The sequence below is a fragment of the Misgurnus anguillicaudatus genome, chromosome 15 (genome assembly GCF_027580225.2).
Source record: "Misgurnus anguillicaudatus chromosome 15, ASM2758022v2, whole genome shotgun sequence".
NCBI classification, from domain to species: Eukaryota; Metazoa; Chordata; class Actinopteri; order Cypriniformes; family Cobitidae; genus Misgurnus; species Misgurnus anguillicaudatus.
The window spans coordinates 34,698,691-34,715,192 of NC_073351.2; the positions used below are offsets into that span (position 1 = coordinate 34,698,691).

Below are 16,502 nucleotides of genomic sequence, written 5' to 3' on the forward strand. Positions count from 1 at the left end.
TGGCTTGACCCCGGTATCGCTGCTTGCAGCTATATTTATTATTATTATTATTATTATTCCTCGTTCTTCCACCCAAAAGTCAATGGCAGCCCATAGAACCGTACATAGGAAAGTTATGAAATTTGGCACACATGTAAAGGACAGTCTCAGAAGTTACTATAGCAACATTGGTGTGTCTGACTCAAACCCTCTAGCGCCACCAACAGTCCAAAAATCCACTTATGTTCATGCTCATAACTTCTGACCCGTGAGTCCTAGAAACTAAATTCTTGTTTCCTCTGAATCCTTTGCTCATGATGATTCAATTGCACACATTGATGTCATTTGTGTCATGCACATCTTTCCGCCATTTTGAATTTTCCGTAAAACCTACTTTTTCGAACTCCTCCTAGACCGTTTGTCCGATTTTCATGTCCTTTGGTATGTAGCATCTAGAGGCACCCCAGACAAAAAGTTATTAAAAGCTTTTTGATAGACCAATGTGTTCTCGTACAAATTGCCAACATATATGGCGGCGAGCACGCCAAAACGGACGTGAGGCCGTATCTTCGCAAAACTTTATTGTATCGACACGAAACTTGGTATATGTCATTATAGTCATGACCTGAGGGTGCCTGCAACGTTTCGTCACAGCGCCACCTAGTGGTCACGAGATTCGAAAAATGCCTATTTTCGCTGATAACTACTTCAAAGTTGAGTCTAAAATCATGAAGTTGGTCTTGTTAGATTCCTTGAGGCATGCCGAGTCAAACGATACCAAACGGTTTTCGGTCGGCCATTTTGAGTGTCGGCCATTTTGAATTTTCTCATTAAGTTCAGTATTTCACAAACAGAATGGCGTATCGCTACGAAATTTGGCATGGTTCATCAGTGACATGTTCTGAGCGCACCTATAAATCTTTAGGACGGCGCCACCTAGTGGTCAGGATATGTAAATAAATTGTTTAAAATCTTTATATCATTTGATTAAATTGCCACTATGACATAAGACTTCACTCTATTGATTCCTTGGCTCATGCTGAGTCCGACTGTACCAAATATGTCTGAGTCAAACCTACTTCCTGTCGGCCATTTTGAATTATATTGAACACCTACTTTTTCGAACTCCTCCTAGAGCGCTCGTGTGATTGGCTAGATTTTTGGTATGCATCATCTAGAGACACTCTAGACAAAAAGTTATCAAAAGCTTTTCGGTAGACCTATCCGTTGTCGTATAACGCATCAAAGAATGCGAGGGCGAGCACGCCAAAATGTGTTTGAGCCTGTATCTTCGCAAAACTTTTGTGTATTAATATGAGACTTGGTATATGTCATAACAGTGATGACCTGAGGGTGCATGCACCATTTCGTCACACTGCCCCCTACTGGTCACGAGATATAAAAAATGTCTATTTTTGCTTATAACTACTGCAAACTTGAATGTAAAATTATGAGAGTGGTCTTGTTAGATTTCTTGAGGCATGCCGAGTCAAACGATACCAAATGGTTTTTGGTCGGCCATTTTGTGTGTCGGCCATTTAGAATTTTTCTTTAAGTTCAAGTATTTCAGAAACGCAATTACGTATTGTTATGAAACTTGGTATGGTTCATCAGCAACATGTTCTGGGAGGACTTGTAAACTTTCCGGTGCCCCCTAGTGGTCAAGAGATTTGAAGCTATATCTCTGCATCTCTTTATCGTATTTACACCAAATTTGGTGGGTGTCATCACAATCAAGACCTGAGTCACAATTTATTTTTTGGTCAGTGCCCCCTAGTGGTCAAGTTATTTAAGGCTATATCTCTGCATCTCTTTATTGTATTTACACCAAATTTGGTGGGTGTCATCACAATCAAGACCTGAGTCACAATTTATTTTTTGGTCAGTGCCCCCTAGTGGTCAAGTCATTTAAGGCTATATCTCTGCATCTCTTTATTGTATTTACACCAAATTTGGTGGGTGTCATCACAATCAAGACCTGAGTCATAATTTATTATTTGGTCAGTGCCCCCTAGTGGTCAAGTCATTTAAGGCTATATCTCCGTATCGCTTTATTGTAGTTACACTAAATTTGGTATGTGTCATCACAATCAAGACCTGAGTCACAATTTATTGTTTGGTCAGTGCCCCCTAGTGGTCAAGTCATTTAAGGCTATATCTCCGTATCGCTTTATTGTATTTACACCAAATTTGGTATGTGTCATCACAGTCATGACCTGAGGCACCATCTATTGTTTCGGCAAAGCGCCACCTAGTGGTCTCAAGATACAAAAAATTGCTATTTTTTCATAAAACTAATGCAAACTTAGATCTTAAATTATGACAGTCATCACGTATGAATCATTTTTTGCCATGTTTGGCTTGACCCCGGTATCGCTGCTTGCAGCTATATTTAAACATTGTGTTGCTTATGTAGTTTGTGTAACCTTACAAATTAGCGTAACAATATTTATTGTTTTCAGAATTATAAGCAAACTACTACGTCTACACAACCAAAAACGTGCTATAATTCCGATTTAAAACCAGTTGTTTATGTTGGTTATTTTAGTAATGTTATTCATTTTGTATGCAAAGTTTTCTTACTGGTGAATGAGACATGAATGGGCTTCTGCTCTGTACATGTTCATGTGTTTTGGAGGAGGCGTGACTTTGGATAGCGCTTTGAATGGAGGGTGGGATCGTGATTTCAGTGCTAGTTGACTAAAGTTAGCATTTTTGTGAAAATCTTGCACACTACCTTTAAAAGATGCCTTTAATGAAATCTGGTGTCCTTTCAGAACATGGATTAAAGTTAACTTACTGATCTCTACAATAGAGTTGTTTTTTTACGTCTTATTTCTGGTCCCGAAGTGGACCATTTTCTGTCAAACAGAGCTTGACATTGAGTCTGTCATCGAAACAGTAGTTTGTTTCCTTTAAACTACTGTCCCATACTGTATTTTGTAAAAAATGCCAAAACATTAACTATGACAGACTTTGAATGAGATAGCCTTCATAATATTAGACTTGTCCAATGTTTTCCCTCAAAAAAAATTCTTTCCAACTGAACAAAGAAAGAAATCAAGATTTTGAAAGGCATGGGGGTGAGTAAATTATCAGGATTTTTTTAAGAAAGTGAAGCAATCCTTTAAAGATTTCAAAAGATTCCTGCAAACAGATTTCTGCTCTTCAAATGAAGCATGACAATATTTTCTGAAACTTTTTATGTAAATAATAACGTTCAAATTTCATGATTTTCAAGACCAGCGTCTTGACTAAAAACATCTCTGATCTCCGGAAATTACTAACACGTCTCTTTGCTTATTCTAATCAGCCTGGAAATGTATACTCAAACTGCAAATTCCCCAATTAGTCTGTAAGGCAGACCAAACGATTTCCTTAATGAGCCCTTTAACAATAAACAATGTTTCCGTACACAGGAACAACAGCTAATGCATTCATGTGCAGTTCCATCCAAAAAATAAACAAGAAATTGTCACCGTATCTTGCCATAACTCGAGAACATTATTCACATTTTCACACATTGTGATTCTTCTGGCATTTTCAGTCTGCTGCTATATTTTGTACAATGTCTGCATATCTCCACAACACTTCACTTAAGTGTCATTAAGCCAGCTTTAGCTTATCCTTGCATACTAACTTTAACATCTATTGTTATTTACAAGTCTCATCTTCACAGTATGCTATTAAACTAAAATATTTTACAGAGCGTTGTGGCAGAAATATCTACACCAGCTGAAATTCATAAAATTTTGCAAGGTACACCTCTGGTTTCACAAATCGTTCGTGAGCCCCATTGACTTCCATAGTACCCTTTTTTCCTACTATGGAGCAACCTGATCTCACAAATTTCCGTGTTATAGTCATGGAATATTTTGCTAATTTATCCTTTTCATTGTCAGGATCTCCACATTTTTCCGTACCACGGACTTTCTCAAGTATTGGTTACTCAATAGTTTTCACATGGGTTAAAACGACTTTCTGTAACATATAATGACATCCTAACCCAAACCCAACTCTAACCCTAACGCAACTCTAACCCTAACATCAGGCGACAATTGTTTAAAAATCTGGAAAAGAATAGTATAAACCAATAGTTGAAGTGACATCCTAACCCAAACCCCAAATCTAACCCCAAACCCACACGAAAATGGTTTAAAACTAGGAAAAACAATTGAGTAATCAATACGTGAAACTGACACGGAAAAGAAAGTATGTGGTACGGACACAGAAAAATGCGGAGATCCGTGACAATGATACAAATAGACAAGCAAAATATTTCGTGACTATACCATGGAACTTTGTGAGATCATGTTGCATGGAAGTGAATGGGGCTCACGGACGGTTTGGTACAAACATTCCTCAAAATATCTTCCTTCGGGATCATCAGAACAAAGATATTACATAATGATTTTTTTCTGAAAAAAAGTGAGATGGACTAACTATTTATTGCCTCTGGACAATGGCATGCATATATTACATGTATTTTATGTGCTGTGGTCACTTCCTCAGTCCACGTGATGGCTCATTTTAATTCAGTTTAATGGGAGAGTTCGTTTAATGTCACTGAACATAAGATGATCCCATCACAGAGGGGCAATTGACCATTTTCATGTTCAAATGACTGAATCTCTCATGCACGGCCTGTCATGTTAACATGTTAGACAGGGTGCACGTGGACTGCAGTTGTGTAGTGTCTGAACATATGTTACTCGTGAGTTTTATCATTCAAGATCGTCTCAGGTCTCGGGTCTGAGACATTGACCTTGACCCAAAAGCACAAAAGCTTTGAGTTTTCGTGTGATAAACACTTTCAGCCCCCTCACACAAAGCACTCACATCCGTTGGTGACTCGGTGCGCCTTACGCTGATTTATGAGCACATCCCAGACCTCTTTAATGTCACGGTAATGTGTCTTTTCGCTTCAGAGCCCCTTTATGCTGTGCGCGGCCACTATCAACCCGTCATGACATTTCTAAGTCTCTAACTTACTGCCTGCAGTTCCCCTCACATTCACAAACACACACGTTTCCATACTGTAGCGCTTGTATTTGATGAAGAGTGCAAAAGTGTTGATGGCATTTACAAATGTCATGCGGTGATATCTTTACAGTGACACATGCCACGTCCACATGACGCAACTCTTCCAACAGAAATTCTTCTTTTTACTCGTTTTACCTAGTTGTTTTTTAACTCATCCAAGTCATCCATCTTACTTAAGGTAGAAAATTTAGTGAAGAGCAGTGAGAGATTTTTACTCAATGCTGTTTGATTAACATGAGTGACAGACAGGAGCAACATTAGGTAACTTCCCCTTTAAGACCAAAGTCCGGATGGAATATACAGCGTTTTCTTTTACAGCTGTTTAGTTTCTCTTAAAACCTAAATGCTTGTGTTTATGAGGATGGGAAAGATGGGAATTTTGACACATGTGTGTATTAAAGGCCAATAAAGCGGCAAAAATGCTCAAGAGCTCAATGAGCAGCGGATGTGCACGCTCCTCTCACACAGAAACAGCATGCGCATTTAGCTCTGTTGTTTGTGTTTCAATAGCTTACAATCACTTGTTTTAAAACTGCGGTGCATGAATACATGTGCCGGGGGCGTTTAACCTCGATAAAGACTAAAGTAAAAAATCCCTATCGGTTTATTTCCCACCTTTAATCCATAATGTATAATCCAGTGGACCTAGAGTTGAAAAAAGTGTAAGGTTACATACTATACGAATTATATTACAATTTATTAAGATGATGCATGTGTATCTTTAAGTATACTGTGTTTTATAAACAATTCAGTGAAATTTAAAGTTTACATATAAAAATATTTAAAGATTGTTTTTGACTGATTCGTCATTCATAGCTTTTTATTCCATAATGTCGGCAGGTTTCATCTGGGGTCTTTGCATTAGATTTTGCATTATTGCATAATTTTTGATGTAAAGTTGCAATACATACGGTAAGTTTGCCTCTTTATCGCCATCTGTGTTTGAAACATGAAATTGCAGATTACTTTATGTACTTCTATTTACATGCATTGAAAAACAACTGACATCATCTGCGAAATCTAAACTTGACAACTCAGCCTTTATTCATTATTAACTTCTTGCATTAAATTTTGCATTACTGCATAACGTTTGGTGTAAAGTTGCAATCTGTAAGTTTGCCTCTCTATCGCCATATGTGTTTGAAACATGAAATTGCAGATTACTGTATGAACTTATATATTTTCATGCATTGAAAAACAACTGACATTTCCTGCAAAACCCAAACCTGAAAACTTAACACCAGTTGTGAATTTTGGTACAGTAAGGAGGCAGTTTTGGATACTGAGGGGTAGTTTTCAAGAAAGGATTTAGATTAATACAGGACGTTAGTAACACTTACAAAAGCATAACTAATGTCCATACTGACACAAAACAATGACATATTTTAAGATATGTTAGTGCAAGCTGTTTTCAGCTAAAACAGCTCAAACATGCATTTTAGTCGGGGACTAAACTTAAGCCCTGTCCAGGAAACTGCTCCATACTGTTTATGTTATTGCCCTTTTAATCAGAAAAAGTTACAGATTGCAGCTTTAAATGTTGCAAACAATGTTATTACATCATAGTATACTTTTGAACACCATGATCTCACGGCAAATCGTGTTATAGTCACAAAAGATTCATTTATTCGTGTCCATGGCACGAAATTCATTTTTTTTTTGTGCCTTGAGCACAAATGTCTTTTTCATGTCACTTGCACAAATTTTTATAAATAGTTTTTCGTGTCCGTGGCACAACTTTCTTTTTCATTTCTTTTTATGTATTGTTTGCTCATTTTTTATTCCTATTTTTAAATCATTGTCGCTTGGGGTTGGATATTGGGTTTCGGTAAGGATGTACTTTTATGTATTGGTTTCTACATGTTTTTTTTCCGCTTTTAAAACTATTCTCGCATGAAGTTGGGGTTAGAGTTGGGGTTTGGGTTACGATGTCTAAAAATATAACAGAATGTGAATCTAACCCCAACTCCAAGTTGGAAAAAACAATGAAAACAATACATAAAATGAAACCAAGGTTGTGTAACGGACACAAAAAAAAACTAAGAAATTCATGCAAGTGACATGAAAAAGACATTCTCGCTCAAGGCACAAAGAAGCTGAATTTCGTGCCATGGACACAAATAAATTAATCACATTTCTGTGAGATCAGTCTGCTTTTGAACAACTTTTAAATGACCTTTACTGCATAAAGATCCTTTTCTGACATAATGCTATGTTACAGTATCTACCAGCAGGGACTAACCAACTAAACCCTGTCAGCCTGACTTACACAACTAACCAGATATCAAATCACGCAGTCAATCTAATAGAAAATATTCTAATGAATGAAAAGGACCCCAGACTGAACTCTGTTTTTCATATGTAAATTTCACTCGAGTCATCATTGTTTCAGCAAATTACACTTTCATAATTATCTGTTGCAGTCATTTGACATTCATTTTTATTGGGTGCACGTCCACGCGCTTGCAGTCGTGTATGCGCTTGTGTATTGGGACATGCAGAACATCCGCAGTCGAGATACACAAAACCGATCTCGCCGTTTATTTCCTTCACAGATTCAGCCTAACACCAAACGTGCACAAAATGACAAAAGACGGAAAAATACGAAACTGCAAGATTGCTAATGGCACAGCACCATCTTGGGGTAGAATCAGAGGTCAATTTCAGACATTTATTTCTCGTTCAGATATTTAAAAAATCTCTGCCTCCCATGAGTCCGCATGTTCTCAGACGCCGGCTCCGTGCTTTTGCCAAACCCACGAGGGTTGAGCGTCTCTTTCTGTGCATAAACCACTATGTGTGGTTTAAGAAGAGAGCAATCATTCATCCATCCGCAGGGAAAAGCGAAATGCCGTATGGGTTTGTTCACTGCAGTCAGGTATTAAAGGCAGACCTAGAGCCGTGGTCCCCTGTGCGATGATCTGTATGGTCCTTTTGTGTCCCCGAATGCCCCTGGGTTTGATAAAGCCCTTGTTCAATGTCAGCGTGCACAGTGGCACTCACAGATGAGTGTTACCTCCCCGGGGTTCTGTTACTAATCTTTGTGAGCTATAAATGTGTTTGTGTTTGTCGGGAAGAGGTCTTGAACCGCCTTTTATCATTTCCAGCAAAACAGTGGGAATAAATATGATATTTCCTATACACGTGAATTCCTAAGATGGTCATCTAGCAACACGTTTGAGTTGTGCCGTAAAGTCTCATCTTCATTGCATCTTGTTGCCAAAACTGTCTGATTGATATGTAAAGCAACCAACAGCATTTTGTTTTTATGTTCTTTTCGTTTATCTGAAATAGATTATAAAACAATCCAGGTGCATCTGATTAAAATTGATGATATCAGCCAACGCTCGATATCCATCAAGCTGTCAATTAAACCGAATGGGGGCGGTCTATGGGCGTGTCATCCGAGATCTAAACAAGCAAAAAAAACATCACCAGTATCATCCTGAGTAAAGTTATACAGGAAAGCATTTAATCCAGACTTAGGCCTATTTGTTTTCTTTTCCAAGGTGAGATACAAGGTTAGAGTTTGTTATTGCACGACAACCAAATCTTTCAAATGCCTGCCCTCAGGTAAAAAGGAAAAATGAGACTTCAGCAGCGGGGTTCCTATCGGCTACGGATGAGTAAATTAAGGAAATGTCATTGTAAAGCAACATAGCATGGAACCCAACTGCGTATGTCACTGTAAAGACAGCTTTCCAGATCACTGACATCTTTGGAAAAGTGTTGTTGATAAGTGCACAGTGCCATCTAGAAGCGTTGTTGATGGCGCACGCTTCAAATGGACCGTGGGAGAATGATACGGAGATATCAATTAAACTTAATGAAGAGAGCCGAACATCTGGCCATCATTGTTTAATTGACAGTTTGGTGCATGCGTTGGATATGCTAACAGATTGTTGCATTTTTTTTATCTCCGTCACATTTGCATACACACACAAACTCTATACCAGTGTACATTTTTCTTGTCATGCAGACTGCTGTGTTAATCTTAAAGGATTCGGGATGCCCAAAAATAGAAACAGTTGTTTACTTCAGGTGGTATCCATTAGATGAGACAGCACAAATTCTGGCAGCCCGATATATTTTAAATACAGACTGATCTCACGGAAAGTCCTGTTGTAGTCACGAAAAAAATTATTAATTTGTTTGTGTTCATGGCACAAAATTCAGCTTTTTGTTCCTTGAGCGCGAATGTCTTTTTTGTGTCTCTTGCACACATTTCTATAAATAATTTTACCTGGCTGTGGCACGACCTTCTTTTTCGTGTCATTTTATGTATTGTTTTCATTGTTTTTTCTATTTTCTTACCTTTGTCGCTTGGGTTTGGGATTAGAATCACTTCCAATAGAATCACCACCAACTCCAGGCGAGAATAGTTTTAAAAGTGAAAGAAAAACATGTAGAAACCAATACATAAAAGTACATCCTAACCCAAACCCTAAATCTAACCGCAACCCCAAGCGACAATAATTTAAAAACGAGGAAAAGACAATACATAAAATGACACAAAAAAGAAAGCCGGGCCACAGACACTAAAAACTGAATAAATTAATCACATTTTTTGTGACTATAACACAAATTTCCATGAGATCATGTTGTTAATAAAGCAAGATCTTCAACCTTAAACAAGTCATTGAAAGGATTCATTAGCATAATAGCAAGTATTTTTAGTATACTGTAATACTAGAGATGCACCGATAATACATTTTTCCACCGATACCGATAGCCGATTATTCACACTGACATCGGCCAATGCTGCTAGCAATATTTTGGTGGATTTTCTGAATGTTATTCATTCATATAATGACCGTTACTATTAAACATTAAAATAGTGATGTTTCTTTACGTTTTCACAGAGGTTAAATTCATTGTATTTTCCTGTTCTCTTTTGATTGACATGATATATCGGCCATGAATATTGGTTGTCTTTAAATATTGGTTAAAAATGTATTATCAGTGCATCTCTAATATTAAAGTATATTAACAACACGTTGTTTAAGGTTGAAAATTATGCTATTTCAAATATATTAGGCTGCCAGGAATTTACAATTCCTTTTATCAGCTGATACACTGTAAAAAAATACGTAGCATTTTTTTGTCAAATCAACATACAGTATATATTTTTAGGTCACTTTAACTTAAAATAATGAAGTTAAACAATTTAAGCTTGTTTTTTTTTTAAGTTATGTCAACTTTTAACAAACCAAAACTTTAAATAGTAGGTTGAATTGACTTGCAAAACCAAGTTGTTTTCACTTCATGCTGCAGTTTTTTTTTTACAGTGTGCCGATTTGCCGATATATCGGTGCATCTCTACTGTAATGGGCGGTTTCCAGAACAGGGTTTAGATTATTCCAGGATATTTAAGTAGTGTTTACAAACAAACCTTACAAAAACAATACTGGTTTAGACAAAACAATAACACTGATATATGTTGACGGTCCATCCGTCAGCGTTTTTTTTTTTTTGTTTTTAAGTTGCCAGCCAGCGCCAGCATTTTTTATGATTTTTGCAAAAGTTTAATGCCTTCCAGAAAATGTTCTTCTTTAAATATATAAACATTCAATACATCAAATGAAAAAAAACAGACCCTCTGCTTTCAAACTAAATTTTATCACCTCTCAAATATGGGTAGGTTTCTTCAAAAATACCAAATTGAGATAATTGCTTTTTTTGTGAAGGACTTTTGAAAGAGATCAGATTCAGAGCAATCCTTAAAACATTCACACAGTTTGAACTGTTTGCTCTAAGGGAATACTTCCGGGTTTTATAAGTTGGGTAAGAGCGCCACCTGTTGGATAACAGCAGAAATATGGATTGCCGGAAAAAAGTGTTAAAGGCGCTCTAAGCGAATTCACGTGCTTTAGACCATAAAACATTTTTTGTTACATACAGCAAAAATCTCCTCACTATCTGCCTGCTGCCTGTCCGCTGATCAAACTGTAAAAAAAGCGATCTCTGTAGACAGCCCAGGCTCCACAAACTGCAATACAAACAAAGTGGCCAAACCTACAAAACAGAAACCATAACAAAGTGTTCCAGCCAATAAACAACAAGAAGGATTTGAGGGTGGGGGTTGGGCGCGTTCATGAAAGCACGGAAGGGAGGGGAAGCGGGAGGAGTTAGCTATGCTCTGTTTGTTTGAAAACAGTTCAAATGTCAACAAAAAGTGACGTCACACAGATTCGCTTAGAGCGCCTTTAAATGGTGGGGAAAGAGTTAACGATCTAAGTGCATGGTCTAAAGCGCATGGCACCTAGTCTAAAAGGGTGTGTCCAAATCCACTTTTACTAATTTAACGACGTGAAAAATGGTTTGTGCATCTAGTGCACAGTCTAAAAGGGTTGTTCCTATTCCCGTAATGAGTAATTTGTGTGTTTTGGGTGAATGATGGGGCCCTATTTGTATCTCTTCTGTAAGCAGAGAGTTAATTTCCATCATAATATTGTGTGTGTGTGTGTGCGCGCGCGTGTGTGTGTGTGTGTGTGTGTGTGTGTGTGTGTGTGTGTGTGTGTGTGTGACAACAGAAGAACAAAATCCTGAAATAAATGAATGTTGACTCATTGGTTTGGTGTGAGGGTATCGTTCGGCATTACTGATTATAATTTCATCTCTCCTGTCTCTGCCCCATGTGGTATTTGAATTTATTTTGAAAGTTCATTTGCATCCCAGAGCATTCAAATATTGAAAACACATCAACCAGCTCCTTTCTTTGACTGAAAGGCGTTTTTTTTCTATTAATCTACAAACGTTGTTGTCTCTAGACCACAATGGGACATTTTGATTCGAGGCACGAGGTAACTGCAGAGTTATGTAAAGTTCTCATTTTGATGAAAAAACAGACGTGTTGTGCTTTATTATTATTCACAGATGGGGATTAGGATGCATTCATGATTATTGTTTACTTTAAAATGAACAGACGAGCAGAATTTACTCTGTTAATAGCAAATTCCTCTTGTGCATTTGGATTTACACAAACACTGAAAGTCCAATCTGAACAACGCCTTTATCTTTTGTGAAGAGTTGGGTTTTGGGGTCAGAAAGTGTTACAGTAGTTCTGTATCTTTATTGTTTGAGAACAGTATGTTCTTATGGTCGCAGGTTTTGTCTGTAAAAAGCTTGCCTATATGACAGGCTTGCTGAGTCTTTACGTTGTCAGGACTTATTTCTTTAGGGTTGTCGTAATGTCAGCCATACGGTTACTGTAGCGTATTTTCCAGTTTGAAGGAATAGTTCATCCAAATATAAAAACTCTGTCATCATTTTCTTGCCATGTTTTGTCAGAATAGCCAGGTTTAAATAACACAGCCTGTGCTTTTTAGTCATGTATGACTTCATAAATTACCATCCACAAAATCTAAAGATGTTTTTTTTTTTGTGGTCCATGGGATGAAGAAAATTTTTAATTTTGGAAGAACCATTTCTTGTTATTGTTTGTTCTGTGTTATTGCAATTTTTCCAGTGTTAATGTTTAATCATTAGGTTAAGATGCTTTCCGTCATATAGCGGTAGTGCGTTCACAGCGACCCGGGTTCAATTCCCGTCTCTGTGACTCTTTGCCGATCCAGCTCCCCTTATCTCCACCCAACACTTTCCTGTCAACTCTCTACTACAACACTATCCAAATAAAGGCATAAAAGGCTTTAAAAATATAACTTAAAAAACAAGATGCTTTCCAAGAGGTGTTCATGACCAGGAGAACATTGAGACACTGTAACCTTTGAAACAATCCTATAACAAGTCATCAATTTCCTCAGCAGATCTGTCATGGCAAACACATTTTCTCCTCCTCTCTTTCCCACTGTCACAAACATCCTGACTCTTTTGTACTCCAGTAACAGCCCAATATGTCATTTAATGTATTTTTAAACCCAGCATCAGCAGGTCCACACACAAGAGATTTTGGACATTTTGGTTTCTGCAAACATACTTTTGTTTATACTCTTCTATACAAGTAATTTTACAATTGCGACCATGCTGTGCATGCATGCTGCCCTTAAAAAAAAAACATTGGTTTACTACAAGTTATGAAAAAAAAAAACATAAAAAACATGGTGACTAATAGCCGGTTTCAGCAACAACAGCATAAACAAGCAGCTTTTGTAGCTCGAATCTAACTTCCCCAAAGAATAAATAACAACATAGTCCTTTCAGAGTAGATTATTTTTAATAACAAAATTAATAGTTCAAAATCATAGCTTCTCAGCTTATCAACCCCTGAGCTAATGTGTAAAATTAGTGTATACAATGTTAACTTTAGATCCTTAAATTCTTTCCTGTCTGCCAAAACCATCTCCACGCATCTTTTGGAAAGCGAAATATTTTTATTTTCCACAAGCTATTTGTTCCAGAGGTCAGTATAGTCACTAGTCAGACCAATAAACAAGCACAGACGGGAAGTTAACTTCGAGCTAGATGCGTAACCGCGGCAACACACGTGCGTATGAATAAACCGATAGTTAAACCATAATTACTTTACCACAAATTAACCATGGCTTTGCTACAATAACCATAGTAGTTACTGCAACCAAGGATAATTAATGCATTGAAATGCATGGCTATTACACTTTTACTTTGGTAATGTATGGTTAATTTCATAAGGCTTGGCACACTGTGGCTGAATTCCTAATTCAGGTGAGTCCTATTTCAGTTCTGATGTTTATAAAGTTACATAGTTGTGGAAGTTTCTAACAGAATTTTGCATACAGAGTCTCACCGGGTCTCATTTTGTGAATTTTCGGTTGCATATATGGACCCAAGACTTCAAATCCAGGCTATGTAAGAAATTCAGTGTTTTTAAGGCAGGTTGTTGATGTCTCATGTGTTTCATTCTCTTTATAATGGTGTAGACGGTGCTCTTAAGTTAATGCATTTTTTTTGAGGTGTCCACCTGCGCTGGTTTATACTAAAAGTAAAATAGCAAGTTTACAAAAGTGAAAAGTTTGAACACCTTAAAAATTTACTATTTTCAACTTAAAAATTTTACTTAAAGTGTTTTCACTTAAACATATAAGTTGAAACTATGGTGGCTGACATGGGTCACTGCACTGCAACACATGCAAATAGAAAAAACACCAGCAATTTAAGAAAACATCTTCATCAGTTTGATGTGCTGCAGATACTCACAACACAAATAAATAAACGTGTTGCAAATATTCACAACTCCTACAAATACAGGAACGCTTGCAAATCCTCACAACACATACAAATACAGAAACTCTTGCAAATCCTCACAACACATACAAATACAGAAACATGTTGCAAATACTCACAACACCTACAAATACAGAAACGCATTGCAAATCCTCACAACACATACAAATATACCAAAGTGTCGCAAATCTTCACGACACAAGCAAATACAGAAACGCTTGCAAATCATCACAACAAATACAAATACAGAAACACGTTGCAAATCATTACAACGCGAACAAATACAGAAATGCTTGCAAATACTCACAACACATACAAATACAGAAACACGTTGCAAATCCTCACAACACATACAAATAGAGAAACACGTTGCAAATCCTCACAACACATTCAAATACAGAAACGCATTGCAAATCCTTACAACAAATACAAATACAGAAACGTGTTGCAAATTCTCACAGCACATACAAATACAGAAACATGTTGCAAATCCTCACAACACAAACAAATACAGGAACGTGTCGCAAATACTCACAACACCTACAAATACAGAAACACGTTGCAAATCCTTACAACACATACAAATACAGAAATGCGCTGCAAATCCTTACAACACCTACAAATACAGAAACGCATTGCAAATACTCACAACACATACAAATACATTAATATGTTGCAAATACTCACAACATATACAAATTCAGAAACACGTTGCAAATTCTCACAACACGAACAAATACACAAATGCTTGCAAATCATCACAACAAATACAAATACAGAAACACGTTGCAAATCCTCACAACACATACAAATAGAGAAACACATTGCAAATCCTCACAATACAAACAAATACAGAAACGCTTGCAAATCCTCACAACACGAACAAATAAAGAAACACGTTGCAAATCCTCACAACACATACAAATACAGAAACACGTTGCAAATCCTCACAACACAAACAAATACAGAAACGTGTTGCAAATCCTCACAGCACATACAAATACATATATAAATACTCAAAACACGAACAAATACAGAAACGCGCTGCAAATCCTCACAACACACATAAATACAGAAACACGCTCCAAATCCTCACAACACATACAAATACAGAAACACAGTGCAAGCAAAACAAACTGCAACTGAAGTATTTCAGGGGGTTGCAAAAAGTGATGAACCAGTCTAGGAAATGTTGGCCGTTTCTCAAACTAAATAGTGCATCCACCTGAGGCCTTATTTGTAGGCTGCATGTATTAAAAAGTCTCATTTCAGAATATTAACAATTATAAAGTTGATTGTTATTCTTAGTTAATCATAATTATTGTAATATACTTATGGCGTGCAAATGAAATGCTCAGGTTTTATTATTACATTTTGTTAGGTATTAAAAATGGATGTAACATGACCCAACTTTTACCTTTACAGTGTACTGTTTGTTCCAGTTGTGCGATTTAAAACTACCTTTTGAACCCTTTTAGTTTAGGTTTTGCAGGTTACTTTTGTAGACATTATTTCGTGGGGAAAGAACAACAACAGATTCGAAGACATTTGACTTGAGAAACTAATAGAGTTAGACTGGCTTCAGCAAGCTGTTATGGAGCCCTCGCCAGCTCTCTCTCTCACCCTCGCTCTCTTCTCGCTCATCTTCTGCCAGGTAACTCATGGCACGGCGTGCCGCTGTGTGAGCTCCATCTGTTTTGGCGCACGACTGGTGACAAACTGTGATAGAGGAGGCACAGTCAGTAGCTGTGGGTTGCAGTGTGGTGGAACCGATCGGCACCTTCCCACACGGCCTTGAGAAATCCCTCAGGATCTCCATCATCATGCCCAACCCTGAACACACAAGTTTGGTTTTGACAAATCAGCTCTGACTTTACACATGATCAGTAAAAACAATAAGGGCAGCAGAAAATGAGAAATTAAAAGTAAATAATACCCAGATCTTGCGTGCATTATTAACGGGGTCAAACAGAAGGAATCACGTTTACCTTGATCTTCTGAGATGAAAGAAGGATGTCCTGTGAATACAAAATACTTAAAAAAAAGGTTTTTCTTTCCTGGAAGAAACTTTCTTTAAGTGCTACAATTTCCTGGATTTTGCAATTTTGTGTCACTTAGATAAACCCATTATCACATAACTGTTTACACCGACATGCTTTTATTTCACTTTTGGTTTAAATATCTATTTATTTCAACTTAATAATTTTATTTATAATTTTTTAATAAATATAACTACTTTATTAAATTTCGGTTTATTGCTAAGGCAACTTTTTTAATTTTCATAAACTTTTTTTATCAACTAATACACTGTAAAAAGTTGG

The 16,502-nt window shown here is 37.1% G+C and overlaps 1 long non-coding RNA gene across 1 annotated transcript in view; it reads left to right on the forward strand.

Annotated features, from left to right (window-relative positions):
* LOC141349795 (uncharacterized) overlaps positions 1-16,120 on the forward strand; it is a 96,093-nt gene extending 79,973 nt beyond the window's left edge. Inside the window, exon 2 of the long non-coding RNA XR_012357828.1 lies at positions 15,836-16,120. This is a non-coding gene — a long non-coding RNA (uncharacterized lncRNA). The remainder of the gene's footprint in view (positions 1-15,835) is intronic.
* Positions 16,121-16,502: the final 382 nt, after the last annotated feature.